The 19,796-nt window shown below is 44.0% G+C and overlaps 7 non-coding genes across 7 annotated transcripts; 3 read left to right on the forward strand and 4 right to left on the reverse strand.

Annotated features, from left to right (window-relative positions):
* Window positions 1–4,240: 4,240 nt before the first annotated feature.
* Window positions 4,241–4,328, forward strand: trnap-ugg (transfer RNA proline (anticodon UGG)). Its single transcript is given in 2 exon segments — window positions 4,241–4,276; window positions 4,293–4,328. It is a non-coding gene; the product is annotated as a tRNA-Pro (tRNA).
* Window positions 4,329–6,865: 2,537 nt separating this feature from the next.
* trnan-guu (transfer RNA asparagine (anticodon GUU)) lies at window positions 6,866–6,947 on the reverse strand. Its single transcript has one exon. It is a non-coding gene; the product is annotated as a tRNA-Asn (tRNA).
* A 1,510-nt stretch (window positions 6,948–8,457) lies between these two features.
* On the reverse strand, window positions 8,458–8,539 carry trnan-guu (transfer RNA asparagine (anticodon GUU)). The gene has a single exon. It is a non-coding gene; the product is annotated as a tRNA-Asn (tRNA).
* A 1,525-nt stretch (window positions 8,540–10,064) lies between these two features.
* Window positions 10,065–10,146, reverse strand: trnas-gcu (transfer RNA serine (anticodon GCU)). The gene has a single exon. It is a non-coding gene; the product is annotated as a tRNA-Ser (tRNA).
* A 1,750-nt stretch (window positions 10,147–11,896) lies between these two features.
* trnap-agg (transfer RNA proline (anticodon AGG)) lies at window positions 11,897–11,986 on the forward strand. Its single transcript is given in 2 exon segments — window positions 11,897–11,932; window positions 11,951–11,986. It is a non-coding gene; the product is annotated as a tRNA-Pro (tRNA).
* A 4,537-nt stretch (window positions 11,987–16,523) lies between these two features.
* trnar-ucg (transfer RNA arginine (anticodon UCG)) lies at window positions 16,524–16,613 on the reverse strand. Its single transcript is given in 2 exon segments — window positions 16,524–16,559; window positions 16,577–16,613. It is a non-coding gene; the product is annotated as a tRNA-Arg (tRNA).
* Window positions 16,614–18,424: 1,811 nt separating this feature from the next.
* trnap-agg (transfer RNA proline (anticodon AGG)) lies at window positions 18,425–18,514 on the forward strand. Its single transcript is given in 2 exon segments — window positions 18,425–18,460; window positions 18,479–18,514. It is a non-coding gene; the product is annotated as a tRNA-Pro (tRNA).
* The last annotated feature ends 1,282 nt before the right edge of the window (window positions 18,515–19,796 follow it).

Here is a 19,796-nt window from a genome sequence, read left to right on the forward strand (position 1 = left end):
TTGTACAAACCTCGCGAAAGGACGGAGGTGGAAATGATTTACAGGGAAATTATCAAAACATATCTTCAAGTCTCGCGTTCACCCATAAAGAAGCTAAAACTTACGGATTCAGAATCTTCGAGTGTAATCGGCTCTGTGGGTCAATGGATAGCGCTGTTGGCCTTCTAATTAATGGTGGGAAGGTTGTGGGTTGGAGTCCCGCCAGAGTCGCTGTACAGTCAGGTTTTAGTGATGAACTTTTGCAGCAAAACCACAACTCCTTCATTGATGTCCTTCAAGGAATGGAAATCGCCAATGAGTCCGTTTGAATTGTGATTAATTAACATGTCAGCTTCAATCTGCGCACCTCATGTCAGCTTCAATCTGCGCACCTCATGTCAGCTTCAATTTGCGCACCTCATGTCAGCTTCAATCTGCGCACCTCATGTCAGCTTCAATCTGCGCACCTCATGTCAGCTTCAATCTGCGCACCTCATGTCAGCTTCAATCTGCGCACCTCATGTAAGCTTCAATCTGCGCACCTGCTGGAAAATTTTTCTTTACTCCACGAGTGTTGTGTCGACAAACCCTGTGCCTTCTGTCCTCTGGAGCTCAAACATTCTCTGGAGAAAAGAGAATCCGACCTTCTGGAATGGTAAAAAGCCATCATTTGAACCTGGGAACCTCTCCCATTCATACTTCAGATGAGGGACTGTCAAAATTGGCCGGTTTCACGCCAGATTCAGAATATAAAAAGTGTCGCCCAGATAATTAAAAGACCTTTGTAGGATTTAAACCTTCAATCTTCTGATAACTGAAGAATTTGCAACCGAAGTCAGATGCCTTATCCATTAGTCTATGCGGCCGCTGATGCCGCTGAATCTCTTTTTATGGGGCGAATTGTGAGCAGGTTGAAGGAAACAGCTCGAAAAAAGAAGTGGATTGAGGAAAAGATAAAAATATGTCCACTGAATAAACAGGTCCTCTGTGAGCTGGGTGCGCACCAGTGCAGTGAAACTCAATGCAAATTGGAGGATGACATCGGCGGTTTGTCGGTATAGGGTTATGATTCTCGCTTTGGGCAGTTCAGCATTAAAATGCGAGAGGTCCCGTGTTCAAATCCCGGACGAGCCCTGACACATTTTGTTAATCTCAACAACTCGGTCATCAAAGCTGAAATCGCTCTGATTCCAAAAAAACGGCATGATCCGAGATTGTAAGCTCTGCCATTTCAAACAGATACAGAATGATCCGGGACTGTGAGCACTCCCGGTTTAAACAGACCCAGAATGATTCGCCACTGACCGCGACCCCGCCCATTATAGACAGGCCTGATTTTCTATGCTTATGAAATCTATGGAACATAAATCGGGCTGCTTCTCAAACGATGCCCGGTTTAATCTTGGACGCCAAGTTGAAAGTTCACTCCATTATCATTTTTCCCTTTATCTCCGTCATTTTACTCCAGCCAAATGAACTGAGTTTAGGTGTCAGCCGTGGCTCAGCGGGAGCATACTCAAGCCTCACTCCAGAGACTTGAGTGCATAATCCAGGCTGACACTCCAGGGCCGTACTGAGGCAGTGCTGCACTGTCGGCAGTGCCGTCTTTCTAGTAAGATGTTAAACTGTGGCTTCAGATCCCATGAGAGAATGCTGAAAAGAACGAAGATTTCTCGCGCATTACTTATCTCTCAACCAATGGCCCAAGAACAGAAAATCTCGTCTTTAAGTTTGATAAATATTTTTGAAATTCCAAAGGAGAAATTTATGTTCCTGCTCCCTAATCATTTGCCTCTGTTGCCGCAAGTCTTTCATTCGGTGCCAATCTCAGAGGAAGGAAGAAGGAAGAGAGGGTTCCTCAGTCTCCGATTCGCGATCTCATCTCCACTTTCATTCAAGGTGGGTTGAGAAATTTCTTGGAATATTTTAATTTTAACAAGTTAAGAGCAATGCAGGGGCACAGACCAGCAACACCAGTGCAATTTCCACGAAAATGCATTGCTAGTAAGATTCAGTGAAATGCTTGGAAAGTGCATCAGCATCAAACGTGTAATACAGTAACGACGAGGATGGGATTCAAAATCACGCGTGCAGAGCACAATGGATTAGCAGTCCATCGTCTTAACCTCTCGGCCACCTCGTCTCACCAATCTACGGCTTTCAGACATTCCATTTCTTGCTTTTTACATCTAATTAGAACTACCCTGAAAGAAATTCAACTTCACCGCTTATCCTGCCCGTGCACACAAATCTACAATGTTGAAAATGTACAATCAGCTTAATGAAAGCAACAGGCCTTCCGTTACTTCAGATGAGGGACTGTCAAAAATGGCCGGTTTCACGCCAGATTCAGAATATAAAAAGTGTCGCCCAGATAATTAAAAGACCTTTGTAGGAATTGAACCTTCAATCTTCTGATAACTGAAGAATTTGCAACCGAAGTCAGGCGCATTATCCATTAGTCTATGCGGCCACTGATGCCGCTGAATCTCTTTTTACGGGGCGAATTGTGAGCAGGTTCAAGGAAACAGCTCGAAAAAAGAAGTGGATTGAGGAAAAGATAAAAATATTTCCACTGAATATACAGGTCCTCTGTGAGCTGGATGCGCACCAGCGCAGTGAAACTCAATGCAAATTGGAGGATGATATCGGCGGCTTGTTGGTCTAGGGTTATGATTCTTGCTTTGGGCAGTTCAGCATTAAAATGCGAGCAGTCACGTGTTCAAATCCCGGACGAGCCCTGACACATTTTGTTAAACTCAACAACTCGGTCATCAAAGCTGAAATCGCTCTTATTCTAAAAAAACGGCACAATCCGAGATTGTGAGCTCTGCCATTTCAAACAGACACAGAATGATCCGGGACTGTGAGCACTCCCGGTTTAAACAGACCCAGATTGATTCGCAACTGACCACGACCACGCCCATTATAGACAGGCCTGATTTTCAATGCTTACGAAATCTATGGCAACATAAATCGGGCTGCTTCTAAAACGATGCCCGGTTTAATCTTGGACGCCAAGTTGAAAGTTTACTCCATTATCATTTTTCCCATTATCTCCGTCATTTTGCTCCAGCCAAATGAACTGAGTTTAGGTGTCAGCCGTGGCTCAGCGGTAGCATATTCAAGCCTCAGTCCAGAGACTTGATTGCCTAATCCAGGCTGACCCTCCAGGGCAGTACTGAGGTAGTGCTGCACTGTCGGCAGTGCCGTCCTTCTAGTAAGATGTTAAACTGGGGCTTCAGATCCCATGAGAGAATGCTGAAAAGAACGAGGATTTCTCGCGCATTATTTATCTCTCAACCAAAGACCCGAAAACAGAAAATCTCGTCTTTAAGTTTGATAAATATTTTTGAAATTCCAAAGGAGAAATTTATGTTCCTGTTCCCTAATCATTTGCCTCTGTTGCCACTAGTCTTTCATTCGGTGCCAATCTCAAAGGAAGGAAGAAGGAAGAGAGGGTTCTCAATCTCCGATTCACGATCTCATCTCCACTTTCATTCAAAGTGGGTTGAGAAATTTCTTGGAATATTTTAATTTTAACAAGATATGAGCAATATAGGAGCACAGACCAGCAACACAAGTACAATTTTCACGAAATTGTATTTCAAGTAAGATTCAGTGAAATGCTTGGAAAGTGCATCAGCATCAAACGTGTAATACAGTAACGACGAGGATGGGATGCAAACCCACGCGTGCAGAGCAACAATGGATTAACAGTCCACCGCCTTAACCTCTCGACCACCTCGTCTCACCGATGGAATGTTCTCAGACATTCCATTTCTTGCTCTTTGCATCTAATTAGAACTACCCTGAAAGAAATTCAACTTCACCGCTTATCCTGCCCGTGCACACAGATCTACAATGTTGATAATGTACAATCAGCTTAATGTAAGCAACAGGCCTTCCGTTACTTCAGATGAGGGACTGTCAAAAATGGCCGGTTTCACGCCAGATTCAGAATATAAAAAGTGTCGCCCAGATAATTTAAGGACCTCTGTAGGACTTGAACTTTCAATCTTCTGATAACTGAAGAATGATGCAACAGAAGTCAGATGCCTAATCCATTAGTCTATGCAGCCGCTGATGCCGCTGGATCTCTTTTTATGGGGCGAATTGTGAGCAGGTTCAAGGAAACTGCTCGAAAAAAGAAGTGGATTGAGGAAAAGATAAAAATATTTCAACTGTATTAACAGGTCCTCTGTGAGCTGGATTCGCACCAGCGCAGTGAAACTCAATGCAAATGGGAAATGACATCGGCGGCTCGTTGGTCTAGGGGTATGATTCTCGCTTTGGGCATTTCACGATTAAAATGCGAGAGGTCCCGGGTTCAAATCCCGGACGAGCCCTGACACATTTTCTTAAACTCAACAACTCGGTCATCAAAGCTGAAATCGCTCTGCTTCTAAAAAAACGACATGATTCGAGATTGTGAGCTCTGCCATTTCAAACAGACACAGAATGATCCGGGGCTGTGAGCACTCGCGGTTTAAACAGAACCAGAATGATTCGCAACTGACCGCGACCCCGCCCATTATAGACAGGCCTGATTTTCAAAGCTTATGAAATCTATGGCAACATAAATCGGGCTGTTTCTAAAACGATGCCCGGTTTAATCTTGGACACCAAGTTGAAAATTTACTCCATTATAATTTTTCCCATTATCTCCGTCATTTTACTCCAGCCAAATGAACTGAGTTTAGGTGTCAGCCGTGGCTCAGCGGCAGCATACTCAAGCCTCACTCCAGAGACTTGAGTGCATAATCCAGGCTGACACTCCAGGGCAGTACTGAGGTAGTGCTGCACTGTCGGCAGTGCCGTCCATCTAGTAAGATGTTAAACTGGGTCTTCAGATCCCATGAGAGAATGCTGAAAAGAACGAGGAATTCTCGCGCATTATTTATCTCTCAACCAAAGACCCAAAAACAGAAAATCTCGTCTTTAACTTTGATAAATATTTTTGAAATTCCAAAGGAGAAATTTATGTTCCTGTTCCCTAATCATTTGCCTCTCGTTGCCGCTAGTCTTTTCATTCGGTGCCAATCTCAAAGGAAGGAAGAAGGAAGAGAGGGTTCTCAATCTCCGATTCACGATCTCACCTCCACTTTCATTCAAGGTGGGTTGAGAAATTTCTTGGAATATTTTAATTTTAACAAGATATGAGCAATGCAGGAGCACAGACCAGCAACACCAGTGCAATTTTCACGAAATTGTATTTTAAGTAAGATTCAGTGAAATGCTTGGAAAGTGCCTCAGCATCAAATGTGTAACACAGTAACGACGAGAATGGGATTCGAACCCACGCGTGCAGAGCACAGTGGAATTATACAGTCCATCGCCTTAACCTCTCGACCACCTCGTCTCACCAATATACTGCTTTCAGACATTCCATTTCTTGCTTTTTACATCTAATTAGAACTACCCTGAAAGAAATTCAACTTCACCGCTTATCCTGCCAGTGCACACAGATCTACAATGTTGAAAATGTACAATCAGCTTAATGTAAGCAACAGGCCTTCCGTTACTTCAGATGAGGGACTGTCAAAAATGGCCGGTTTCACGCCAGATTCAGAATATAAAAAGTGCCGCCCAGATAATTAAAAGACCTTTGTAGGACTTGAACCTTCAATCTTCTGATAACTGAAGAATTTGCAACAGAAGTCAGATGCCTAATCCATTAGTCTATGCGGCCGCTGATGCCGCTGAATCTCTTTTTATGGGGCGAATTGTGAGCAGGTTCAAGGAAACTGCTCGAAAAAAGAAGTGGATTGAGGAAAAGATTAAAATATTTCAACTGTATTAGCAGGTCCTCTGTGAGCTGGATTCGCACCAGCGCAGTGAAACTCAATGCAAATTGGAAATGACATCGGCGGCTCGTTGGTCTAGGGGTATGATTCTTGCTTTGGGCATTTCACGATTAAAATGCGAGAAGTCCCGGGTTCAAATCCCGGACGAGCCCTGAAACATTTTCTTAAACTCAACAACTTGGTCATCAAAGCTGAAAACGCTCTGCTTCTGAAAAAAACGGCATGATCCGAGATTGTGAGCTCTGCCATTTCAAACAGACACAGAATGATCCGGGACTGTGAGCACTCCTGGTTTAAACAGACCCAGATTGATTCGCAACTGACCAGGACCACGCCCATTATAGACAGGCCTGTTTTTCAAAGCTTATGAAATCCATGGCAACATCAATCGGGCTGTTTCTAAATCGATGCCCGGTTTAATCTTGGACGCCAAGTTGAAAGTTTACTCCATTATCATTTTTCCCATTATCTCCGTCATTTTACTCCAGCCAAATGAACTGAGTTTAGGTGTCAGCCGTGGCTCAGCGGTAACATACTCAAGCCTCACTTCCGAGACTTGAGTGCATAATCCAGGCTGACACTCCAGGGCAGTACTGAGGTAGCGCTGCACTGTCGGCAGTGCCGCCTTTCTAGTAAGATGTTAAACTGGGGCTTCAAATCCCATGAGAGAATGCTGAAAAGAACGAGGATTTCTCGCGCATTATTTATCTCTCAACCAAAGACCCAAAAACAGAAAATCTCGTCTTTAAGTTTGATAAATATTTTTAAATTCCAAAGGAGAAATTTATGTTCCTGTTCCCTAATCATTTGCCTCTCTTACCGCTAGTCTTTTCATTCGGTGCCAATCTCAAAGGATGAAGAAGGAAGAGAGGGTTCTCAATCTCCGATTCGCGAACTCATCTCCAATTTCATTCAAAGTGGGTTGAGAAATTTCTTGGAATATTTTAATTTTAACAAGATATGAGCAATGCAGGGGCATAGACCAGCAACACCAGTGCAATTTTCACGAAATTGTATTTCAAGTAAGATTCAGTGAAATGCTTGGAAAGTGCATCAGCATCAAACGTGTAATACAGTAACGACGAGAATGGGATTCCAACCCACGCGTGCAGAGCACAATAGATTAACAGTCCATCGCCTTAACCTCTCGGCCACCTCGTCTCACCACTATACTGCTGTCAGACATTCCATTTCTTGCTTTTTACATCTAATTAGAACTACCCTGAAAGAAATTCAACTTCACCGCTTATCCTGCCCGTGCACACAGATCTACAATGTTGAAAATGTACAATCAGCTTAATGTAAGCAACAGGCCTTCCGTTACTTCAGATGAGGGACTGTCAAAAATGGCCGGTTTCACGCCAGATTCAGAATGTAAAAAGTGTCGCCCAGATAATTAAAAGACCTTTGTAGGACTTGAATCTTCAATCTTCTGATAACTGAAGAATTTGCAACAGAAGTCAGATGCCTAATCCATTAGTCTATGCGGCCGCTGATGCCGCTGAATCTCTTTTTATGGGTCGAATTGTGAGCAGGTTCAAGGAAACTGCTCGAAAAAAGAAGTGGATTGAGGAAAAGATAAAAATATTTCAACTGTATTAACAGGTCCTCTGTGAGCTGGATTCGCACCAGCGCAGTTAAACTCAATGCAAATGGGAAATGACATCGGCGGCTCGTTGGTCTAGGGGTATGATCCTCGCTTTGGGCATTTCACGATTAATATGCGAGAGGTCCCGGGTTCAAATCCCGGACTAGCTCTGACACATTTTCTTAAACTCAACAACTTGGTCATCAAAGCTGAAATCGCTCTGCTTCTAAAAAAACGGCATGATCCGAGATTGTGAGCTCTGCCATTTCAAACAGACACAGAATGATCCGGGACTGTGAGCACTCCTGGTTCAAATAGACCCAGATTGATTCGCAACTGACCACGACCACGCCCATTATAGACAGGCCTGCTTTTCAAAGCTTATGAAATCCATGGCAACATCAATCGGGCTGTTTCGAAATCGATGCCCGGTTTAATCTTGGACACCAAGTTGAAAGTTTACTCCATTATCATTTTTCCCATTATCTCCGTCATTTTACTCCAGCCAAATGAACTGAGTTTCGGTGTCAGCCGTGGCTCAGCGGTAGCATACTCAAGTCTCACTTCAGAGACTTGAGTGCATAATCCAGGCTGACACTCCAGGGCAGTACTGATGTAGTGCTGCACTGTCGGCAGTGCCGTCTTTCTAGTAAGATGTTAAACTGGGGCTTCAGATCCCATGAGAGAATGCTGAAAAGAACGAGGATTTCTCGCGCATTATTTATCTCTGAACCAAAGACCCAAAAACAGAAAATCTCGTCTTTAAGTTTGAAAAATATTTTTGAAATTCCAAAGGAGAAATTTATGTTCCTGTTCCCTAATCATTTGCCTCTCTTGCCGCTAGTCTTTTCATTCGGTGCCAATCTCAAAGGATGAGGAAGGAAGAGAGAGTTCTCAATCTCATCTCCAATTTCATTCAAGGTGGGTTGAGAAATTTCTTGGAATATTTTAATTTTAACAAGATATGAGCAATGCAGGGGCACAGACCCGCAACACCAGTGCAATTTTCACGAAATTGCATTTCAAGTAAGATTCAGTGAAATGCTTGGAAAGTGCATCAGCATCAAACGTGTAATACAGTAACGACGAGAATGGGATTCGAACCCACGCGTGCAGAGCACAATGGATTAACAATCCATCGCCTTAACCTCTCGGCCACCTCGTCTCACCAATATACTGCTTTCAGACATTCCATTTCTTGCTTTTTACATCTAATTAGAACTACCCTGAAAGAAATTCAACTTCACCGCCTATCCTGCCCGTTGACACAGATCTACAATGTTGAAAATGTACAATCAGCTTAATGTAAGCAACAGGCCTTCCGTTACTTCAGATGAGGGACTGTCAAAAATGGCCGGTTTCACGCCAGATTCAGAATATAAAAAGTGTCGCCCAGATAATTAAAAGACCTTTGTAGGACTTCAACATTCAATCTTCTGATAACTGAAGAATTTGCAACAGAAGTCAGATGTCTAATCCATGAGTCTATGCGGCCGCTGATGCCGCTGAATCTCTTTTTATGGGTCGAATTGTGAGCAGGTTCAAGGAAACTGCTCGAAAAAAGAAGTGGATTGAGGAAAAGATAAAAATATTTCAACTGTATTAACAGGTCCTCTGTGAGCTGGATTCGCACCAGCGCAGTGAAACTCAATGCAAATGGGAAATGACATTGGCGGCTCGTTGGTCTAGGAGTATGATTGTCGCTTTGGACATTTCACGATTAAAATGCGAGAGGTGCTGGGTTCAAATCCCGGACGAGTCCTGACACATTTTCTTAAACTCAACAACTTGGTCATCAAAGCTGAAATCGCTCTGCTTCAAAAAAAACGGCATGATCCGAGATTGTGAGCTCTGCCATTTCAAACAGACACAGAATGATCCGGGACTGTGAGCACTCCTGGTTCAAACAGACGCAGACTGATTCGCAACTGACCACGACCACGCCCATTATAGACAGGCCTGTTTTTCAAAGCTTATGAAATCCATGGCAACATCAATCGGGCTGTTTCTAAATCGATGCCCGGTTTAATCTTCCACGCTAAGTTGAAAGTTTACTCCATTATCATTTTTCCCATTATCTCCGTCATTTTACTCCAGCCAAATGAACTGAGTTTAGGTGTCAGCCGTGGCTCAGCGGTAGCATACTCAAGTCTCACTTCAGTGACTTGAGTGCATAATCCAGGCTGACACTCCAGGGCAGTACTGATGTAGTGCTGCACTGTCGGCAGTGCCGTCTTTCTAGTAAGATGTTAAACTGGGGCTTCAGATCCCATGAGAGAATGCTGAAAAGAACGAGGATTTCTCGCGCATTATTTATCTCTCAACCAAAGACCCAAAAACAGAAAATCTCGTCTTTAAGTTTGATAAATATTTTTGAAATTCCAAAGGAGAAATTTATGTTCCTGTTCCCTAATCATTTGCCTCTCTTGCCGCTAGTCTTTTCATTCGGTGCCAATCTCAAAGGATGAAGAAGGAAGAGAGGGTTCTCAATCTCCGATTCGCGATCTCATCTACCACTTTCATTCAAGGTGGGTTGAGAAATTTCTTGGAATATTTTAATTTTAACAAGATATGAGCAATGCAGGGGCACAGACCAGCAACACCAGTGCAACTTTCACGAAATTGTATTTCAAGTAACATTCAGTGAAATACTTGGAAAATGCATCAGCATCAAACGTGTAATACAGTAACGACGAGGATGGGATTCGAACCCACGCGTGCAGAGCGCAATGGATTAGCAATCCATCGCCTTAACCTCTCGGCCACCTCGTCTCACCAATATACTGTTTTCAGACATTCCATTTCTTGCTTTTTACACCAATTAGAACTACCCTGAAAGAAATTCAACTTCACCGCTTATCCTGCCCGTGCACACAGATCTACAATGTTGAAAATGTACAATCAGCTTAATGTAAGCAACAGGCCTTCCGTTACTTCAGATGAGGGACTGTCAAAAATGGCCGGTTTCACGCCAGATTCAGAATATAAAAAGTGTCGCCCAGATAATTAAAAGACCTTTGTAGGACTTGAACCTTCAATCTTCTGATAACTGAAGAATTTGCAACAGAAGTCAGATGCCTAATCCATTAGTCTATGGGGCCGCTGATGCCGTTGAATCTCTTTTTATGGGGCGAATTGTGAGCAGGTTCAAGGAAACTGCTCGAAAAAAAAGTGGATTGAGGAAAAGATAAAAATATTTCAACTGTATTAACAGGTCCTCTGTGAGCTGGATTCGCACCAGCGCAGTGAAACTGAATGCAAATGGGAAATGACATCGGCGGCTCGTTGGTCTAGTTGTATGATTCTCGCTTTGGGCATTTCACGATTAAAATGCGAAAGATCCCTGACGAGCCCTGACACATTTTCTTAAACTCAACAACTCGGTCATCAAAGCTGAAATCGCTCTGCTTCTAAAAAAACGACATGATTCGAGATTGTGAGCTCTGCCATTTCAAACAGACACAGAATGATCCGGGGCTGTGAGCACTCGCGGTTTAAACAGAACCAGAATGATTCGCAACTGACCGCGACCCCGCCCATTATAGACAGGCCTGATTTTCAAAGACTAAAACAGAAAATCTCGTCATTAAGGTTGATAAATATTTTTGAAATTACATTGCCTCCTAAAGGAGAAATTTATGTTTCTGCTCCCTAATCATTTGGCTCTGGTCCCGCTACTCTTTCATTCGGTGACAATCTCAGCAGAAGAAAGGAGGAGTTCGACAATCTCCGAATCGCGATCACTGCTCCAACTTCATTCAAGAAGTTGAAGAATTGCAGTGGTCTCTTTTAATTTTAACAAGATATGAGTAATGCATGGGGCACAGACCAGGAGCACCAGAGCGACTCTGACGAAATTGCATTTGAAAGCTTATTTTAGGCAAGATTCAGTTAAATGCTCGGAAATTGTACCAGTATCAAACGTAATAATGACGAGAATGGGAGCTGATCCCTCGCGTACAGATCGGCAATAGATTAACAGTCTATCGCCTTAACCTTTCGGCCACCTCGACTCAACCATATACTGCTCTCAGCCATTCCATTTCCTGCTTTTTGCATCTAAGCAGAAATACCCTGAAAGAAAGTCCACTTCACCGCTTATCCTGCCCGTGCACCCAGATCTACAATGTTGAAAATGTACAATCAGCTTAATGCAAGCAAAAGGCCTTCCACTGCTTCAGTTGAGGGACTGTCAAAAATTGTCGGTTTGAAGCCAGATTCGGAGCAGAAGAAGTGTCGCCCAGTTAATTAAACGACCGCAGCAGGACTCGAACCTGCAATCTTCTGATAACTGAAAAACTCACTAACCGAATTCAGACGCCTTACCCATTAGGCCACGCAGCCGCAGATGCTACTAACCTTCTTTTTATGGGGAGAAGTGTGAGCAGATTCAAGGAAACTGCTCGCAAAAAGAAGCGGATTGAGGAAGAGTTAAACATTTTAACTGAATGAACAGGACTTCTGCGAGCTGGGTTTGCACCAGCGCAGGGAATCGCAATGCAACTAAAACCATAACATCGGCGGCTCGTTGGTCTAGGGGTATGATTCTCGCTTAGGGAATTTCCATGGCTTAAATTGCGAGAGGTCCCGGGTTCAAATCCCGGACGAGCTCCGCCACATTTAGTTGAATTCAACACCTCGGTCATGAAAACTGAAATCGTTCTCCTTTAAAAAAAACGGAATGATCCGGGACTGTGAGCTCTGCCATTTCAAACAGAAACAGAATGATCCGTGACTGTGAGCACTCTCTTTTTAAACAGACCCAGAGTGATTAACAACTGACCACGACCCATTCCATTGTAGACAGGCCTGATTTTCAATGCTTATGAAATCGATGGCAACATATATCGGACTGTTTCTATAACAGGCGGCCGATTACGATGCCCGCTTTTCTGTTGGGTGACAAATTGAAAGTTTACTCCATTGTAATTTTTCCCTTTATCTCCGTCATTTCTCTCCAGCCAAATGAACTGAGTCTAGGTGTCAGCCGTGGCTCAGCGGCAGCAAAGTCAAGCACCACTCCAGAGACTTGAGCAGATAATCCAGGCAGACACTCCAGTGCAGTAATGACGTAGTGCTGCACTGTTGGTGCCTCCGTCTTTCTAGTAAGACGTTAAACCGGGTCCTCCGATCCCATGAGAGTATGCCGAAAAGAACGAGGATGTCTCGCCCATTATTTATATCTCAACCAAAGACACTAAAGCAGAAAATCTCGTCATTAAGGTTGATAAATATTTTTGAAATTACATTGCCTCCTAAAGGAGAAATTTATGTTTCTGCTCCCTAATCATTTGGCTCTGGTCCCGCTACTCTTTAATTCGGTGACAATCTCAGCAGAAGAAAGGAGGAGTTCGACAATCTCCGAATCGCGATCACTGCTCCAACTTCATTCAAGAAGTTGAAGAATTGCAGTGGTCTCTTTTAATTTTAACAAGATATGAGTAATGCATGGGGCACAGACCAGGAGCACCAGAGCGCCTCTGACGAAATTGCATTTGAAAGCTTATTTTAGGCAAGATTCAGTTAAATGCTCGGAAAGTGTACCAGTATCAAACGTAATAATGACGAGAATGGGAGCTGAACCCTCGCGTACAGATCGGCAATAGATTAACAGTCTATCGCCTTAACCTTTCGGCCACCTCGACTCAACCATATACCGCTCTCAGCCATTCCATTTCCTGCTTTTTGCATCTAAGCAGAAATACCCTGAAAGAAAGTCCACTTCACCGCTTATCCTGCCCGTGCACCCAGATCTACAATGTTGAAAATGTACAATCAGCTTAATGTAAGCAAAAGGCCTTCCACTGCTTCAGTTGAGGGACTGTCAAAAATTGTCGGTTTGAAGCCAGATTCGGAACAGAAGAAGTGTGGCCCAGTTAATGAAACGACCGCAGCAGGACTCAAACCTGCAATCTTCTGATAACTGAAAAACTCGCTAACCGAATTCAGACGCCTTACCCATTAGGCCACGCAGCCGCAGATGCTGCTGAGCTTCTTTTTATGGGGAGAATTGTGAGCAGATTCAAGGAAACTGCTCGCAAAAAGAAGCGGATTGAGGAAAAGTTAAACATTTTAACTGAATGAACAGGACTTCTGCGAGCTGGGTTTGCACCAGCGCAGGGAATCGCAATGCAACTTAAACCATAACATCGGCGGCTCGTTGGTCTAGGGGTATGATTCTCGGTTAGGGAATTTCCATGGCTTAAATTGCGAGAGGTCCCGGGTTCAAATCCCGGACGAGCCCCGCCACATTTAGTTGAATTCAACACCTCGGTCATGAAAACTGAAATCGTTCTCCTTTAAAAAAAACGGAATGATCCGGGACTGTGAGCTCTGCCATTTCAAACAGAAACAGAATGATCCGGGACTGTGAGCACTCTCTTTTTAAACAGACCCAGAGTGATTAACAACTGACCACGACCCATTCCATTATAGACAGGCCTGATTTCCAATGCTTATGAAATCGATGGCAACATATATCGGACTGTTTCTATAACAGGCGGCCGATTACGATGCCCGCTTTTCTGTTGGGTGACAAATTGAAAGTTTACTCCATTGTAATTTTCCCTTTATCTCCGTCATTTCTCTCCAGCCAAATGAACTGAATCTAGGTGTCAGCCGTGGCTCAGCGGCAGCAAAGTCAAGCACCACTCCAGAGACTTGAGCACATAATCCAGGCTGACACTCCAGTGCAGTAATGACGTAGTGCTGCACTGTTGGTGCCTCCGTCTTTCTAGTAAGACGTTAAACCGGGCCCTCGGATCCCATGAGAGTATGCCGAAAAGAACGAGGATGTCTCGCCCATTATTTATATCTCAACCAAAGACACTAAAGCAGAAAATCTCGTCATTAAGGTTGATAAATATTTTTGAAATTACATTGCCTCCTAAAGGAGAAATTTATGTTTCTGCTCCCTAATCATTTGGCTCTGGTCCCGCTACTCTTTAATTCGGTGACAATCTCAGCAGAAGAAAGGAGGAGTTCGACAATCTCCGAATCGCGATCACTGCTCCAACTTCATTCAAGAAGTTGAAGAATTGCAGTGGTCTCTTTTAATTTTAACAAGATATGAGTAATGCATGGGGCACAGACCAGGAGCACCAGAGCGACTCTGACGAAATTGCATTTGAAAGCTTATTTTAGACAAGATTCAGTTAAATGCTCGGAAAGTGTACCAGTATCAAACGTAATAACGACGAGGATGGGAGCTGCCCCCTCGCGTACAGATCGGCAATAGATTAACTGTCTATCGCCTTAACCTTTCGGCCACCTCGACTCAACCATATACTGCTCTCAGCCATTCCATTTCCTGCTTTTTGCATCCAAGCAGAAATACCCTGAAAGAAAGTCCACTTCACCGCTTATCCTGCCCGTGCACCCAGATCAACAATGTTGAAAATGTACAATCAGCTTAATGTAAGCAAAAGGCCTTCCACTGCTTCAGTTGAGGGACTGACAAAAATGGTCGGTTTGAAGCCAGATTCGGAACAGAAAAAGTGTCGCCTAGTTAATTAAACGACTGCGGCAGGACTCGAACCTGCAATCTTCTGATGACTGAATAACTCATAACCGAAATTAGACGCCTTATCCATTAGGCCACGCAGCCGCTGATACTGCTGGTTGTCTTTTTATGGGGAGAATTGTGAGCAGATTCAAGGAAACTGCTCGCAAAAAGAAGCGGATTGAGGAAAAGTTAAACATTTTAACCGAATGAACAGGACTTCTGCGAGCTGGGTTTGCACCAGCGCAGGGAATCACAATGCAACTTGAAGCACAGCATCGGTGGTTCGTTGGTCTAGGGGTATGACTCTCGTTTAGGGAATTTCCGTGGCTTAAAATGCGAGACGTCCCGGGTTCAAATCCCGGACTGAGCCCCGCCGCATTTAGTTAAACTCAACACCTCGGTCATGAAAGCTGAAACCGTTCTACTTTAAAAAATACGGAATTAATCGGGACTGTGAGCTCTGCCATTTTAAACAGAAACAGAATGATCCGGGAATGTGAGCACTCCCGGTTTAAATAGACCCAGAGTGATTAACAACTGACCACGACCCATTCCATTATAGACAGGCCTGATTTTCAATGCTTATGAAATCGATGGCAACATAAATCGGACTGTTTCTATAACAGGCGGCCGATTACGATGCCCGCTTTTCTGTTGGGTGACAAATTGAAAGTTTACTCCATTGTAATTTTTCCCTTTATCTCCGTCATTTCTCTCCAGCCAAATGAACTGAGTCGAGGTGTCAGCCGTGGCTCAGCGGCAGCAAAGTCAAGCACCACTCCAGAGACTGGAGCACATAATCCAGGCTGACACTCCAGTGCAGTAATGACGTAGTGCTGCACTGTTGCTGCCTCCGTCTTTCGAGTAAAGACGTTAAACCGGGCCCTCGGATCCCATGAGAGTATGCCGAAAAGAACGAGGATGTCTCGCCCATTATTTATATCTCAACCAAAGACACTAAAGCAGAAAATCTCGTCATTAAGGTTGATAAATATTTTTGAAATTACATTGCCTCCTAAAGGAGAAATTTATGTTTCTGCTCCCTAATCATTTGGCTCTGGTCCCGCTACTCTTTAATTCGGTGACAATCTCAACAGAAGAAAGGAGGAGTTCGACAATCTGCGAATCGCGATCACTGCTCCAACTTCATTCAAGAAGTTGAAGAATTGCAGTGGTCTCTTTTAATTTTAACAAGATATGAGTAATGCATGGGGCACAGACCAGGAGCAGCAGAGCGCCTCTGACGAAATTGCATTTGAAAGCTTATTTTAGACAAGATTCAGTTAAATGCTCGGAAAGTGTACCAGTATCAAACGTAATAACGACGAGGATGGGAGCTGAACCCTCGCGTACAGATCGGCAATAGATTAACTGTCTATCGCCTTAACCTTTCGGCCACCTCGACTCAACCATATACTGCTCTCAGCCATTTCATTTCCTGCTTTTTGCATCTAAGCAGAAATACCCTGAAAGAAAGTCCACTTCACCGCTTATCCTGCCCGTGCACCCAGATCAACAATGTTGAAAATGTACAATCAGCTTAATGTAAGCAAAAGACCTTCCACTGCTTCAGTTGAGGGACTGTCAAAAATGGTCGGTTTGAAGCCAGATTCGGAACAGAAAAAGTGTCGCCCAGTTAATTAAACGACTGCGGCAGGACTCGAACCTGCAATCTTCTGATGACTGAATAACTCATAACCGAAGTCAGACGCCTTATCCATTAGGCCACGCAGCCGCTGATACTGCTGGTTGTCTTTTTATGGGGAGAATTGTGAGCAGATTCAAGGAAACTGCTCGCAAAAAGAAGCGGATTGAGGAAAAGTTAAACATTTTAACCGAATGAACAGGACTTCTGCGAGCTGGGTTTGCAGCAGCGCAGGGAATCACAATGCAACTTGAAGCAGAACATCGGTGGTTCGTTGGTCTAGGGGTATGACTCTCGCTTAGGGAATTTCCGTGGCTTAAAATGCGAGACGTCCCGGGTTCAAATCCCGGACTGAGCCCCGCCGCATTTAGTTAAACTCAACACCTCGGTCATGAAAGCTGAAACCGTTCTACTTTAAAAAATACGGAATTAATCGGGACTGTGAGCTCTGCCATTTTAAACAGAAACAGAATGATCCGGGAATGTGAGCACTCCCGGTTTAAATAGACCCAGAGTGATTAACAACTGACCACGACCCATTCCATTATAGACAGGCCTGATTTTCAATGCTTATGAAATCGATGGCAACATAAATCGGACTGTTTCTATAACAGGCGGCCGATTACGATGCCCGCTTTTCTGTTGGGTGACAAATTGAAAGTTTACTCCATTGTAATTTTTCCCTTTATCTCCGTCATTTCTCTCCAGCCAAATTAACTGAGTCTAGGTGTCAGCCGTGGCTCAGCGGCAGCAAAGTCAAGCACCACTCCAGAGACTTGAGCAGATAATCCAGGCAGACACCCCAGTGCAGTAATGAGGTAGTGCTGCACTGTTGGTGCCTCCGTCTTTCTAGTAAGACGTTAAACCGGGCCCTCGGATCCCATGAGAGTATGCCGAAAAGAACGAGGATGTCTCGCCCATTAGTTATATCTCAACCAAAGACACTAAAGCAGAAAATCTCGTCATTAAGGTTGATAAATATTTTTGAAATTACATTGCCTCCTAAAGGAGAAATTTATGTTTCTGCTCCCTAATCATTTGGCTCTGGTCCCGCTACACTTTAATTCGGTGACAATCTCAGCAGAAGAAAGGAGGAGTTCGACAATCTCCGAATCGCGATCACTGCTCCAACTTCATTCAAGAAGTTGAAGAATTGCAGTGGTCTCTTTTAATTTTAACAAGATATGAGTAATGCATGGGGCACAGACCAGGAGCACCAGAGCGCCTCTGACGAAATTGCATTTGAAAGCTTATTTTAGACAAGATTCAGTTAAATGCTCGGAAAGTGTACCAGTATCAAACGTAATAACGACGAGGATGGGAGCTGCACCCTCGCGTACAGATCGGCAATAGATTAACTGTCTATCGCCTTAACCTTTCGGCCACCTCGACTCAACCATATACTGCTCTCAGCCATTTCATTTCCTGCTTTTTGCATCCAAGCAGAAATACCCTGAAAGAAAGTCCACTTCACCGCTTATCCTGCCCGTGCACCCAGATCTACAATGTTGAAAATGTACAATCAGCTTAATGTAAGCAAAAGGCCTTCCACTGCTTCAGTTGAGGGACTGTCAAAAATTGTCGGTTTGAAGCCAGATTCGGAACAGAAAAAGTGTCGCCCAGTTAATTAAACGACCGCAGCAGGACTCGAACCTGCAATCTTCTGATAACTGAAAAACTCGCTAACCGAATTCAGACGCCTTCCCCATTAGGCCACGCAGCCGCAGATGCTGCTGAGCTTCTTTTTATGGGGAGAATTGTGAGCAGATTCAAGGAAACTGCTCGCAAAAAGAAGCGGATTGAGGAAAAGTTAAACATTTTAACTGAATGAACAGGACTTCTGCGAGCTGGGTTTGCACCAGCGCAGGGAATCGCAATGCAACTTAAACCATAACATCGGCGGCTCGTTGGTCTAGGGGTATGATTCTCGCTTAGGGAATTTCCATGGCTTAAATTGCGAGAGGTCCCGGGTTCAAATCCCGGACGAGCCCCGCCACATTTAGTTGAATTCAACACCTCGGTCATGAAAACTGAAATCGTTCTCCTTTAAAAAAAACGGAATGATCCGGGACTGTGAGCTCTGCCATTTCAAACAGAAACAGAATGATCCGGGACTGTGAGCACTCTCTTTTTAAACAGACCCAGAGTGATTAACAACTGACCACGACCCATTCCATTATAGACAGGCCTGATTTTCAATGCTTATGAAATCGATGGCAACATATATCGGACTGTTTCTATAACAGGCGGCCGATTACGATGCCCGCTTTTCTGTTGGGTGACAAATTGAAAGTTTACTCCATTGTAATTTTCCCTTTATCTCCGTCATTTCTCTCCAGCCAAATGAACTGAGTCTAGGTGTCAGCCGTGGCTCAGCGGCAGCAAAGTCAAGCACCACTCCAGAGACTTGAGCAGATAATCCAGGCTGACACTCCAGTGCAGTAATGACGTAGTGCTGCACTGTTGGTGCCTCCGTCTTTCTAGTAAGACGTTAAACCGGGCCCTCGGATCCCATGAGAGTATGCCGAAAAGAACGAGGATGTCTCGCCCATTAGTTATATCTCAACCAAAGACACTAAAGCAGAAAATCTCGTCATTAAGGTTGATAAATATTTCTGAAATTACATTGCCTCCTAAAGGAGAAATTTATGTTTCTGCTCCCTAATCATTTGGCTCTGGTCCCGCTACTCTTTAATTCGGTGACAATCTCAGCAGAAGAAAGGAGGAGTTCGACAATCTCCGAATCGCGATCACTGCTCCAACTTCATTCAAGAAGTTGAAGAATTGCAGTGGTCTCTCTTAATTTTAACAAGATATGAGTAATGCATGGGGCACAGACCAGGAGCACCAGAGCGCCTCTGACGAAATTGCATTTGAAAGCTTATTTTAGACAAGATTCAGTTAAATGCTCGGAAAGTGTACCAGTATCAAACGTAATAACGACGAGGATGGGAGCTGAACCTTCGCGTACAGATCGCCTTAACCTTTCGGCCACCTCGACTCAACCATATACTGCTCTCAGCCATTTCATTTCCTGCTTTTTGCATCTAAGCAGAAATACCCTGAAAGAAAGTCCACTTCACCGCTTATCCTGCCCGTGCACCCAGATCAACAATGTTGAAAATGTACAATCAGCTTAATGTAAGCAAAAGGCCTTCCACTGCTTCAGTTGAGGGACTGTCAAAAATGTTCGGTTTAAAGCCAGATTCGGAACAGAAAAAGTGTCGCCCAGTTAATTAAACGACTGCGGCAGGACTCGAACCTGCAATCTTC

This window comes from Somniosus microcephalus, unplaced genomic scaffold, assembly GCF_052327205.1.
Source record: "Somniosus microcephalus isolate GS21.2 unplaced genomic scaffold, FLI_Smic_1.0 unresolved_chr1, whole genome shotgun sequence".
In the NCBI taxonomy this organism is placed as follows: Eukaryota; Metazoa; Chordata; class Chondrichthyes; order Squaliformes; family Somniosidae; genus Somniosus; species Somniosus microcephalus.